The sequence below is a fragment of the Bufo bufo genome, chromosome 1 (assembly GCF_905171765.1).
Source record: "Bufo bufo chromosome 1, aBufBuf1.1, whole genome shotgun sequence".
Taxonomy (NCBI): Eukaryota; Metazoa; Chordata; class Amphibia; order Anura; family Bufonidae; genus Bufo; species Bufo bufo.
In genome coordinates, this window is record NC_053389.1 from 23,930,554 (window position 1) to 23,943,307 (window position 12,754).

At 41.8% G+C, this 12,754-nt stretch overlaps 1 protein-coding gene across 1 annotated transcript in view; it reads left to right on the plus strand.

Moving 5' to 3' along the window:
- Positions 1–12,754, plus strand: part of LOC120992389 — a 75,038-nt gene that overhangs the window by 18,911 nt on the left and 43,373 nt on the right. The gene's annotated exons all lie outside the window — the stretch shown is intronic.

Genomic DNA, 12,754 nt, shown 5'->3' on the forward strand with positions numbered 1-12,754 from the left:
CTGAAGAGACGTCGTTACAGCGATATACCTCTGGATCGCAGTAAGTTTCCCATAGTGGTAACACAGGGCTTACCTGGCTGGTCCTGAGATACTGACCCAAGTAAATTGCTGCTCAGTTCCTACATCCTCCCATGTCCGGCTGTAGTGAGGTGAGGAGTGAAGCCGACGCCATTTTAGTTACACACTGATAAATGCTGCAATATCAGCGATACTTCACTCTCATCTATGTATAGAGGACTTTAATATAACGATTTGTGAGACCCTCTATATACTCATCCATCATCATTACCACTGAATCTGAAATATATGTGTTTTTTACAATCTAAGTAATAAAAAGTAATTGGAGCTATTGAGAAATATATACAAGAACTATCCAGTAGGTGGCGATATTCTCCTACCTGAGAATCTCTCAATACATTTCAATGTTCCTCTATCTCTGAAAGTGTTATCTACACAGTCAATATAATGCCATGATTATTTAACACCTTCATTAAGGTTATGTGAGAAGAAGAATAATCTACCCGCGGGGCTATTTAAATACATTCCTATGGTGAAGATCGGAAGATATCATGGTTCTAGACCAGACCCACCTAAAAAACGTCAACTCTCACTTACGCATCAATCTGATCTGGATAGTTACATGATGAAAAAATCCAATACTAACGCACTTAATACTAAATCAGCTGCTTCAAAATCGCCTCATTCACAAGCAGATAATGAGAGTGATCCTGAAGACACAATTGAAACTTCTTCTGAACTTCCCATCTCTAGATCCTGTATTTCACAGGCTTTCACTAAAGCTGTCAATCCTATATTGGAAGAACTTGCTGACCTCAAAAAAGAAATGAAACAAGTGGGCCATAGAGTCGAAAATCTGGAAGCCACACAATCAGTATTAGTCGACTATACAAAAACAAACTCAGAGGCTCTCCACTCATACCAGCAACATATCAATTATCTCTATGACCATATAGAGGACCAAGAGAACCGAGGACGCCGCAATAACATATGTTTTAGAGGCGTCCCAGAGTCAGTAGCCAATGAAGCGGTCCCCAAAGTAACATAGTAACATAGTAACATAGTACATAAGGCCGAAAAAAGACATTTGTCCATCCAGTTCGGCCTGTCATCCTACAAGTTGATCCAGAGGAAGGCAAAAAAAAACTGTGAGGTAGAAGCCAATTTTCCTCACTTTAGGGGAATAAAAAATTCCTTCCCGACTCCAATCAGGCATCAGAATAACTCCCTGGATCAACGACCCCTCTCTAGTAGCTATAGCCTGTAATATTATTACACTCCAGAAATACATCCAGGCCCCTCTTGAATTCCTTTATTGTACTCACCATCACCACCTCCTCAGGCAGAGAGCTCCATAGTCTCACTGCTCTTACCGTAAAGAATCCTCTTCTATGTTTGTGTACAAACCTTCTTTCCTCCAGACGCAGAGGATGTCCCCTCGTCACAGTCACAGTCCTGGGGATAAATAGATGATGGGAGAGATCTCTGTACTGACCCCTGATATATTTATACATAGTAATTAGATCTCCCCTCAGTCGTCTTTTTTCTAACATGAATAACCCTAATTTTGATCATCTTTCAGGGTACTGTAGTTGCCCCATTCCAGTTATTACTTTAGTTGCCCTCCTCTGGACCCTCTCCAGCTCTGCTATGTCTGCCTTGTTCACAGGAGCCCAGAACTGTACACAGTACTCCATGTGTGGTCTGACCAGTGATTTGTAAAGTAGTAAGAATATGTTCTCATCACGGGCATCTATGCCCCTTCTGATTCAACCCATTATCTTGTTGGCCTTGGCAGCAGCTGCCTGACACTGGTTTTTACAGCTTAGTTTGCTGTTTATTATAATTCCTAGATCCTTTTCCATGTCAGTGTTACCGAGTGTTTTACCATTTAGTATGTACGGGTGACTTGCATTATTCCTTCCCATGTGCATAACTTTACATTTGTCAGTGTTAAACCTCATCTGCCACTTATCTGCCCAAGCCTCCAATCTATCCAGATCCCTCTGTAGTAGTATATTGTCCTCTGTAGTATATATACAGTATACTGTCCTCTGTAGTATTTATACAGTATACTGTCCTCTGTAGTATATATACAGTATACTGTCCTCTTCAGTGTTAATTACTTTACACAGTTTAGTGTCATCTGCGAAAATTGATATTTTACTATGCAAGCCTTCTACAAGATCATTAATAAATATATTGAAGAGAATAGGGCCCAATACTGACCCCTGATGTACCCCACTAGTGACAGTGACCCAATCTGAGTATGTACCGTTAATAACCACCCTCTGTTTTCTATCATTGAGCCAGTTACTTACCCACATACAGACGTTTTCTCCGAGTCCGAGCATTCTCATTTTATATACTAACCTTTTATGTGGTACAGTGTCAAATGCTTTGGAGAAGTCCAAATATACGACATCCATTGATTCGCCGCTGTCAAGTCTAAAACTTACCTCCTCATAGAAACTGATTAAATTAGTTTGACATGACCGATCCCTCACGAAGCCATGCTGATATGGCGTTATTTGCTTATTTCCGTTAAGATGTTCTAAGATAGCATCTCTCAGAAAACCTTCAAACAGTTTACCCACAACAGATGTTAAACTTACCGGCCTATAGTTTCCAGGCTCTGTTTTTGGACCCTTTTTGAATATTGGCACCACATTTGCCATGCGCCAATCCTGTGGGACATTCCCTGTCAGTACAGAGTCCGCAAATATCAGAAATAAGGGTCTGGCTATGACATTACTTAATTCCCTTAGGATACGGGGGTGTATGCCATCCGGTCCTGGCGATTTGTCTATTTTGATATTTTTAAGTCGCTGTTGTACTTCTTCCTGGGTCAGACAGGGCACTTTTAATGGCGAATTTATTTCAACATTCAGCATTTCATCTGACAGTTTATTTTCCTCAGTGAATACATTGGAGAAAAAAATATTTAACAGCTTTGCTTTCTCCTCGTCGCTCTCTGCGACTTCCCCCTCATTGCTCTTTAAAGGGCCGACACCTTCAGATTTATACTTTTTAACATTTATATAATTGAAGAACATTTTAGGGTTAGTTTTACTCTCTTTGGCAATTAATCTCTCGGTCTCTAGTTTGGCCGCTTTTATTTGTTTTTTACATGTTCTGTTTTTTTCCTTATAGTTTTTCAGTGCTTCCGTGCCACCCTCCTGTTTTAGTGTTTTATATGCTTTCTTTTTGTCATTTATTGCTTTCTTTACAGTTCTGTTTATCCACATTGGTTTCTTTTTGTTCCTTAACCTTTTATTACCATACGGTATGTACCTCTCACAATGAGATTTTAGGATGTTTTTAAAGATATCCCATTTTTTGGCTGTATTTTTATTTTTGAGGACTTTGTCCCAGTTAGTTTGGCCTATGGCCTCTCTTAGTTGGCTAAATTTAGCTTTTTTGAAGTTTGGTATTTTTGTTCCTCCCTGTAGAAACGCTCTTTTGAATGATAATTGGAAGGTTATTACTTTATGGTCACTATTTCCCAGGTGTCCCCCAACCTGCACGTCTGTTGTTCTGTCAGGTCTATTGGTTAATATTAAGTCCAGTATGGCCGTCCCTCTAGTCGGGTCCTGAACCAGTTGGGAGAGATAATTGTCTTTGGTTATTGCCAAGAATCTGTTTCCTTTATGAGATATACAAGTTTCAGTTTCCCAGTCTATATCTGGGTAGTTGAAGTCCCCCATAATAACCACCTCATTATGATTTGCCTCCTTGTCTATCTCGTTTAGTAGTAGATTTTCTGTGGACTCTGGTATATTAGGTGGTTTATAGTAGACTCCTATTAGTAATTTATTGTTGTTTTTAGCTCCATGTATCTCTACCCATAGTGACTCCACATGTTCATGTCCCTCACTTATATCTTCACGGAGTGTGGGCTTTAGACAAGACTTTACATAAAGGCAGACCCCTCCACCTCTCCGGTTTTGACGATCCTTTCTGAACAGACTGTAACCTTGTACATTATCTGCCCAGTCATAGCTATCATCCAGCCATGTCTCAGTTATTCCCACTATGTCATAGTCCTCCTCACACATCACTAATTCCAGTTCACCAGTTTTATTAGTCAGGCTTCTGGCATTAGTATACATACATTTGAGAGGTTTATGTATATTTTTTACCCTACACCTTTCCTTCTGAACTGTTCTAGTCCCTCCTTCCATTCCTCCCCCAGTCCCACTACCTTGCCCCCGGTCTCTATCTGCACTATCTTCCCCTTCTATAGTGTAATTACCCTCCCCCCCAGTCCCTAGTTTAAACACTCCTCCAACCTTCTAGCCATCTTCTTCCCCAACACAGCTGCCCCTTCCCCATTGAGGTGCAGCCCGTCCCTACGATAGAGCCTGTAGTCGACAGAGAAGTCGGCCCAGTTCTCCAGGAACCCAAACCCCTCCATCCTACACCAGTTCTTGAGCCACTTGTTAATTTCCCTAATCTCCCGCTGCCTTTCTTGTGTGGCCCGTGGTACCGGTAGTATTTCTGAAAATACTACATTTGAGGTCCTTGCCCTAAGCTTTTGACCTAAATCCCTGAAATCATTTTTAAGGACTCTCCACCTACCCCTAACTTTGTCATTGGTTCCGATATGGACCATGACCGCTGGATCTTCTCCAGCCCCTCCCAGTAATCTGTCAACCCGATCCGTGATGTGTCAAACTCTAGCGCCAGGAAGACAGCACACTGTTCGGCGATCACGGTCTTTGTGACAGATTTCCCTATCTGTTCCCCTAATAATTGAGTCTCCCACTACCAGCACCTGTCTGGCCTAAGTGGTGCAAGAAATATGTTCATCTGTGCTAGGAGAAGAATACTTGGACCCAATATTACTTGAAAGAGCTCACCGGGCTTTAAGACCAAAACCAAAACCAAATGAACCGCCTAGGGACATTATTTGCAGGTTCTTGAATTATTCTCAAAAAGAGATGGTAATGAGGAAAGCGAGAGAATGCGAAAATATAGAGTACCAAGGAGTGAAAATAATGCTGTTTCAAGATTTGGCCCCCGCCACACTGCAAAAAAGACGACTGCTAAAACCATTTACTGACCATCTCAAACACAAGCGTATTGCCTTCAGATGGCTTTTTCCTTTTGGACTATTGTTTCATTGGAAAGAAAGAAGATTGATTATTAAAAAACATGGAGATCTTCAAGAAGCACTAAAAATTATGGAAATTGATGATATAGATGTCCCTGACTGGTCAACAACTTCTGACATCTGCATCCCATCAGAAATCACACCTCCAACTCCATGGGAAACAGTCAGCAACGGGAAATCATCAAGGCAGAGGAAAAGACAAGGAAAATTGACACCGCGTCGCATCTTATCAGAGGGAGATGGATGAACAGTCCTGCTCTTAACTTTGAATTGATATTATAGTAATTATAAGGGCTTTGACTCTTCTCTTTCTCTCCTTTCTTTCTTTCTCTTAGTTGTTGGTGCGTCCCTCGTGATGGTGTTGACTCCCTCTCTGATCCACAATAGTTACGCAACAATACCTCCATAGAGGTTTACAATGTAGATCCTTAAATGCTGTGGATAAGGGAGTGGACGCGGTCGTGAGCAACTACCCAATATACTTCCAACCTCTCCTTTTGAATAACGTTATGCTTTTCATCTTTTAAATATGATTTTAAGTCTATCATATCTTACAATGTATTCTTCTCACTGACCTATTTTCTTTTTCATTACAATACCCTTTATATGTATTATTATTTCTTCCTCCTTTTACATCAGAATAGATCATTCTGGTGTACAGACCTGTCATGGTCTCTCCCGGAGACAAAAGATCTCCCTTACAGTTACGTCCTATTGAGGATATTTTGTGTAAATGTTCCAGGTTTAGTTCCAAATGTTAAAAATTACCAGCTAATGGTTTTTGGTTCTTTTCTTCCTCCTAGACATCCTTTCTCAATCTGTACTCGGAGACCTCCATTCAGACGAGCCAACCCAAATATGCCTTATCACTCAGACAACGTGGTAAGAGTCGCTATCACAAACATCACTCTTTACCTATCACATGACTAATTTACAGGTAGTGACATACAATGTCAGGGGGCTAAGATCCCCAATAAAAAGAAGCCAAATTTTAAGACACTTTCATAAAAAAAAAGTACAGATAGTGTTTTTACAGGAAAAGCATTTTAAACACCATAAAACACCGAACCTTACACATTCTCCCTATAACTTATGGTTTCACAGTACTTCTGAATTTGCTAATAAATTAGGTACCAGTATAGGCATCCATAAACACACCAACTTTTCATTAGTAGAAACCAAAATAGACCCCAAAGGTAGATTTGTTTTTATAAAAGGACACATAGACTCACAACTATACACACTGGCCAGTATCTATGCCCCCAATTCTTCCCATAGACAATGGTATGAAACAGTTATGAACGAATTAGAGATATTTAGAGAAGGCCTGATCATCTTAGCAGGAGATTTCAATGTCTCACTTCAACCCTCTCTTGACTGTTCTATGGGGAAAACTACGGTGCCTTTTAAAACATTAGCCACTATTAACAAACTAACACATAAACACTCTCTAGTGGACATCTGGCGCACCTTCCACCCAGATACAAAAGACTACACATTTTATTCAGCTCCACACAATTCTTATCACAGAATTGATTATATTTTATTTCCGGCTGCTCTTCTACACCTCTGTATAGAGGTCAACATCGGTTCTATGATTCATTCGGACCATTTCCCAGTTTTTATGTCTTTCAATGTCCCGGACAGTCGTCCCAGGGTATTCCACTGGAGGCTTAACGAGACAATTCTTGACAAATCAATAATCACAGAACGCGTTGAGACCAGCCTGAAAGAATACTTTCTTTTAAACAATGTGGAAAACATTTCTCCCCATATTTTATGGGAATCTCACAAATCAGTTATCAGGGGGGTTTTATATCTATTACTTCCCATTTAAACAAAACTAGGAAGGAACATATGACGTCTCTGAATAGAAAAATACAGAAAATAGAAGCAAATAGATGCTATACATAAACAATCTTTGTCCACAAATCACCTAAAAGAACTGATCAAGCTGAGAGAAGAACTAAGAGATTTACTTAATGTACAGTCTGCTAAATTCTACCTCTCTCTAAGGCAGAAATTCTTTGCTCATGGAAATAAACCAACTAAATTTATGTTGGCTATGTTGAAACAGAGGAAAAGGAGATCTAGAATTATGGCCATCAAGCATCAGAACAATTCTGTTTCTTCAGATGATGTTGGAATTGCGGAGGCTTTCCACACATATTACTCTGACCTCTACAATATCAATATCTCTGACACAGAAGAAGCAAAAAAGAAAAGAGAGGAACTCACAACTTCCTTTTTGGAAAAGCTCAAACTTCCCTCTCTCTCAGGTGATCAGGCTCTATCTTTGTGTAAACCAATCACAGAAACTGAAATACTGACATCTATAAAAAATATGGCCAAAGGAAAAGCACCTGGACCTGACGGCCTCCCTCTATTATACTACAACACATTTTCTAAAACCCTATTGCCATATCTATTGAATTCCTATAATCACGCCATAAAAGGATATGCATTTCTACCCCAAACCCTTTCAGCACATATCTCACTGATTCATAAACCTAATAAGGATCCTACCTTGTGCTCAAATTATCGTCCCATTTCATTGTTAAACCTAGATGTTAAAATATTCGCTAAAATATTAGCCTCAAGGATAAAACCCCTATTACAATCACTTATTCATTCAGACCAGTGCGGCTTTGTCCCTAATAGGGAAGGGAAAGATACTACCTTTAAGGTGATTGATGCCATATCTCTGGCTAAGAAAAGAAACTCCCCACTTGTACTATTGAGTACGGATGCGGAGAAAGCCTTTGACAGGGTGTCCTGGCTATTTTTGCGGAACACCCTGTCAAGGTTTGGCTTCCATGAAACCTTTATCGACACTATATTCACAATGTATTCTTCACCCAGTGCCCAAATAAGAGTTAATGACACATTATCACCTCCAGTCCATATAAAAAATGGTACAAGACAAGGCTGTCCCTTATCACCAATTCTTTTTATACTATCACTAGAACCATTACTCCAATATATACGCCAATCACCAGACATATCGGGATTAAAATGTAAAAAGATGGAAATAAAACAAGCTGCGTATGCAGATGACCTTCTTATGCTGATCACCAATCCATTACGTGCATTTCCCATCCTTTTACAGGCCTTTGATTCATTCAGCTTTATATCTAATTATAAAATTAACCCTACTAAATCCCAAGCAATGGGTATTAATGTACAATCTACAGTCATAAGCAAGTTACAAACTACTGCACCTTTCCTTTGGACGAAGGAACATATAAAATTCTTAGGGATTAACATCACCCCCAACTTAGATCAACTATTTAATGCCAACTACCGTCCCCTACTAAAAAGTATCCCAGATATACTAAAATCCTGGTCCCCTACTTTCATATCATGGTGGGGCAGGAGAAACATTTGTAATTCTTTAGTGATACCTAAGATCAATTATCTCCTACAGACGTTACCTATTAAACTCCCACGTGAGTTCTTTGATCAATTCAGGAAAATAAGCTCAAGATATATATGGGGTAATATTAAACCTAGACTGGCCTTTAAGATTCTACAGCTGCCCTATGATATAGGTGGAATAAACCTACCCTCCATACAGAGAACATATAATGCCATACAATTAGGTAGGGTTATAGATTGGGTAAGAAAACCATCACACAAGCAATGGTTAACGATGGAAGAAGAACAAATAAATAGGCCCTTGAGATCCCTGGTCTTCTCTGACCCAAAGGAAATTCATACACATAGAGACTACTCACTACTTACAAACACTTTGCAAATTCTACGGAATGTAAAGATCAGACAATATTGCTTAGAATTCCCCTCTCCATTAACAACGGTATCAGACTGCCTATATAGAGATAGAGTAGCTTCACAAACATTACCCCGTCAACTGGCTGAGTGCACAGTAAGGTTGGATAAATTACTAGATGATACTGGAGTATTCTTAAATAAATCTGAATTAGCTTCCAAGCTATCCATAAACGAACTACACACAATGCAGTACGAATACTTAAAGGCACAAACCAAGCTTTTTCTCGCACATCCTAGATCAAATTCTGATCTCTCATGGTATGAGAAACTCTTAACTCAGACAAAACCTCCTACTAAAATAATTGCTAATATAACTAGACACCTCAGTCTGATGGACAAACCTAATGCTCTATATTACATCAGAGAATGGGAAAGTGATTTAAAACGGACATTCTCTGACACCGAAGTTAGCATATTGTTATCTGCTCCAAAAAAGATATCAAGATGCATTCCAATACAAGAAAATGCTTATAAGCTCCTCACTAGATGGTATTTGACACCTCATAAACTGAGCAAAATATATGCCCTTACTTCCAATAAATGTTGGAGATGCCTTACACAGGTGGGAGACTTCCTCCATATTTGGTGGTCATGTCCTAAGACAACTAATTTCTGGAAATATATATTTTTCAAGATTAGGAAGATCTTGCATTTATCAGTGGAGAGACTTCCCTGTCTTCCAGAAATAGCTTTACTCTCCCTTTTACAGACCTCCTTGTCCAAAATAGAAAAGAGTTTGATAAGAATTTTATTAGCTGCTGGTAGACTACTTATTGCAATAAAATGGAAATCCGAGGACATCCCATCTGGACTTCAATGGTCCGCTAAAGTAAATGACATAGCCAGATTGGAGGAACTCTCACACTGGGAACTCAGCAACCACTCCAAATTTGAAAAAATATGGAAACCATGGAAGTCAGAGACATAGATTTAAATGCTCTTATTTACGGCTATAAGCATGGATTAAAAATAACACATACACCAATCTGCGACAATAACATTGAAAAGGGTCTGGCCTGTCTGAATTTGGAGTCTCGCTGGAAGATATTTAATATGCAAGAAACTATGATCCAGAGCGGTTTTTTAACTGCTTGAGAACTTAATATGATTGTCTAGAGGAACTATTGTTTGTTCTCACCCCCCCACACCTGACCCTTCCCCCCCCCACATTCCATCAGTTATCCATAACCTTCTGTTATTCCCTCTTCCTTAGGCCTCATGCACAACGACCGTTGTGTGCATCCGTGGCCGTTGTGCCGTTTTCCATTTTTTTTTCGCGGACCCATTGACTTTCAATGGGTCAGTGGAAAAATCGGAAAATGCACCGTTTTGCAGCCGAGACCGTGATCCGTATATCCTGTCCGTCAAAAAAATATGACCTGTCCTATTTTTTTGACGGACAACGGCATCCGTGTCCGTGATCCGTGGCCGTAGGTTACTTTCATGCAGACGGATCCGTCTGCATAAAAGCTTTTTCAGAGCTGAGTTTTCACTTCGTGAAAACTCAGATCCGACAGTATATTCTAACACAGAGGCGTTCCCATGGTGATAAGGACGCTTCAGGTTAGAATATACTAAAAGAACTGTGTACATGACTGCCCCATGCTGCCTGGCAGGTGCTGCCAGGCAGCAGGGGGCTGGCCCCCCCCCCCCCCCGTAGTTAACACATTGGTGGCCAGTGCGGCCGGCCCCCCCTCCCTCCCCTGTAGTTAACTCATTGGTGGCCAGTGGGCCCCCCTATCTCCCCTGTAGTTAACTCTTTGTTGTCCAGTGCGGCCGGCCCCCCCTCCATCCCCTGTAGTTAACTCGTTGGTGGCCAGTGGGCCCCCCTCCCTCCCCCTGTAGTTAACTCATTGTTGTCCAGTGCGGCCGCCCCCCCCCCCTCCCCTGTAGTTAACTTGTTGGTGGCCAGTGGGCCCTCCCCCCTGCCTCCCCCTCCTAATTAAAATCTCCCCCCCTATCATTGGTGGCAGCGGAGAGTACCGATCGGAGTCCCAGTTTAATCGCTGGGGCTCCGATCGGTAACCATGGCAACCAGGACGCTACTGCAGTCCCGGTTGCCATGGTTACTTAGCAATTTGTAGAAGCATTATACTTACCTGCAAGGCTGCGATGTCTGTGTCCGGCCGGGAGCTTCTCCTACTGGTAAGTGACAGATCATTAAGCAATGCGCCGCACAGACCTGTCACTTACCAGTAGGAGGAGCTCCCGGCCGGAGGCAGACATCGCAGCTCGTAGGTAAGTATGATGCTTCTGCAAATTGCTAAGTAACCATGGCAACCGGGACTGCAGTAGCGTCCTGGTTGCCATGGTTACCGATCGGAGCCCCAGCAATTAAACTGGGACTCCGATCGGTACTCTCCGCTGCCACCAATGATAGGGGGGAGATTTTAATTAGTAGCGGGAGGGAGGGGGGAGGGCTTACTGGCCACCAACGAGTTAACTACAGGGGAGGGAGGGGGGGCCAGCCGCACTGGACAACAAAGAGTTAACTACAGGGGAGGGAGGGGGGCCCCACTGGCCACCAACGAGTTAACTACAGGGGAGGGAGGGGGGCCGGCCGCACTGGACAACAAAGAGTTAACTACAGGGGGGAGGGGGGGCCGGCCGCACTGGCCACCAATAAGTTAAAAACAGGGGGGCGGGTCTGCCCCCTGCTGCCTTGCAGCACCTGCCAGGCAGCAGGGGGCAGTCATGTACACAGTTCTTTTAGTATATTCTAACCTGAAGCGTCCCCATCACCATGGGAACGCCTCTGTGTTAGAATATACTGTCAGATTTGAGTTTCACCTCATATCCGACAGTATATTCTAACATAGAGGCGTTCCCATGGTGATGGGGACGCTTCAAGTTAAAATATACCATCGGATTGGAGAAAACTCAGATCCGATAGTATAAAAGGGACTCCTGACTTTACATTGAAAGTCAATGGGGGACGGATCCGTTTGCAATTGCACCATATTGTGTCAACGTCAAACGGATCCGTCCCCATTGACTTGCATTGTAAGTCAGGATGGATCCGTTTGGCTCCGCACGGCCAGGCGGACACCAAAACGACTTTTTTTTCATGTCCGTGGATCCTCCAAAAATCAAGGAAGACCCACGGACGAAAAAAACGGTCACGGATCACGGACCTACGGACCCCGTTTTTGCGGACCGTAAAAAAAAACGGTCGTGTGCATGAGGCCTTAACCTAACCTCATCCTCCTTATCATACTTAATAGTGACTTATATTGAATTATGGTCTAGAACTATGTTGGATTCCCTCATCTCGATACAGTAAACTTTAGGGATATCTATGCAGTATCTGTTATCCTAATCATTCAAGCTTATACAACAAATCCCTTAAACTAACGCAAACTGTCTTACTGTATAATGTTCAAATGTTATCACACCTTGTAATTCAATACGGTGAATGTATACTTTTTTACTAAGTGTCACTGTAGAACATTTTATACTATGTGGATGTTTATTTTCTTGAAATAATAAAAAGAATTTTGAAAGAAAAAAAAGAACATCGAAAGTTGATAGAGCAGATATCAAATTGGATCGTGAACATCTCGGGGACGTGCGGCATGTGGGGCACTAAGTGTGCACACGCCTACACGAACTGACTGACAGGGGTCAGCCCCTGCAACTTCTGGGTCTCCAAATTGGGCACATGGCCTGAGCTTACCCTTTACGCCTTGGAGGTGCTGGCCTGCCCTGCAGCCAGTGTATTGTCTGAACGTGTGTTTAGCATGACTTGGGGGGGGGGGGGGAAGTTACAACAGGTTATATTTTCCAATGTTTTGGGGTGTACCCTAATTTTAAAAATAAAATTTAAAA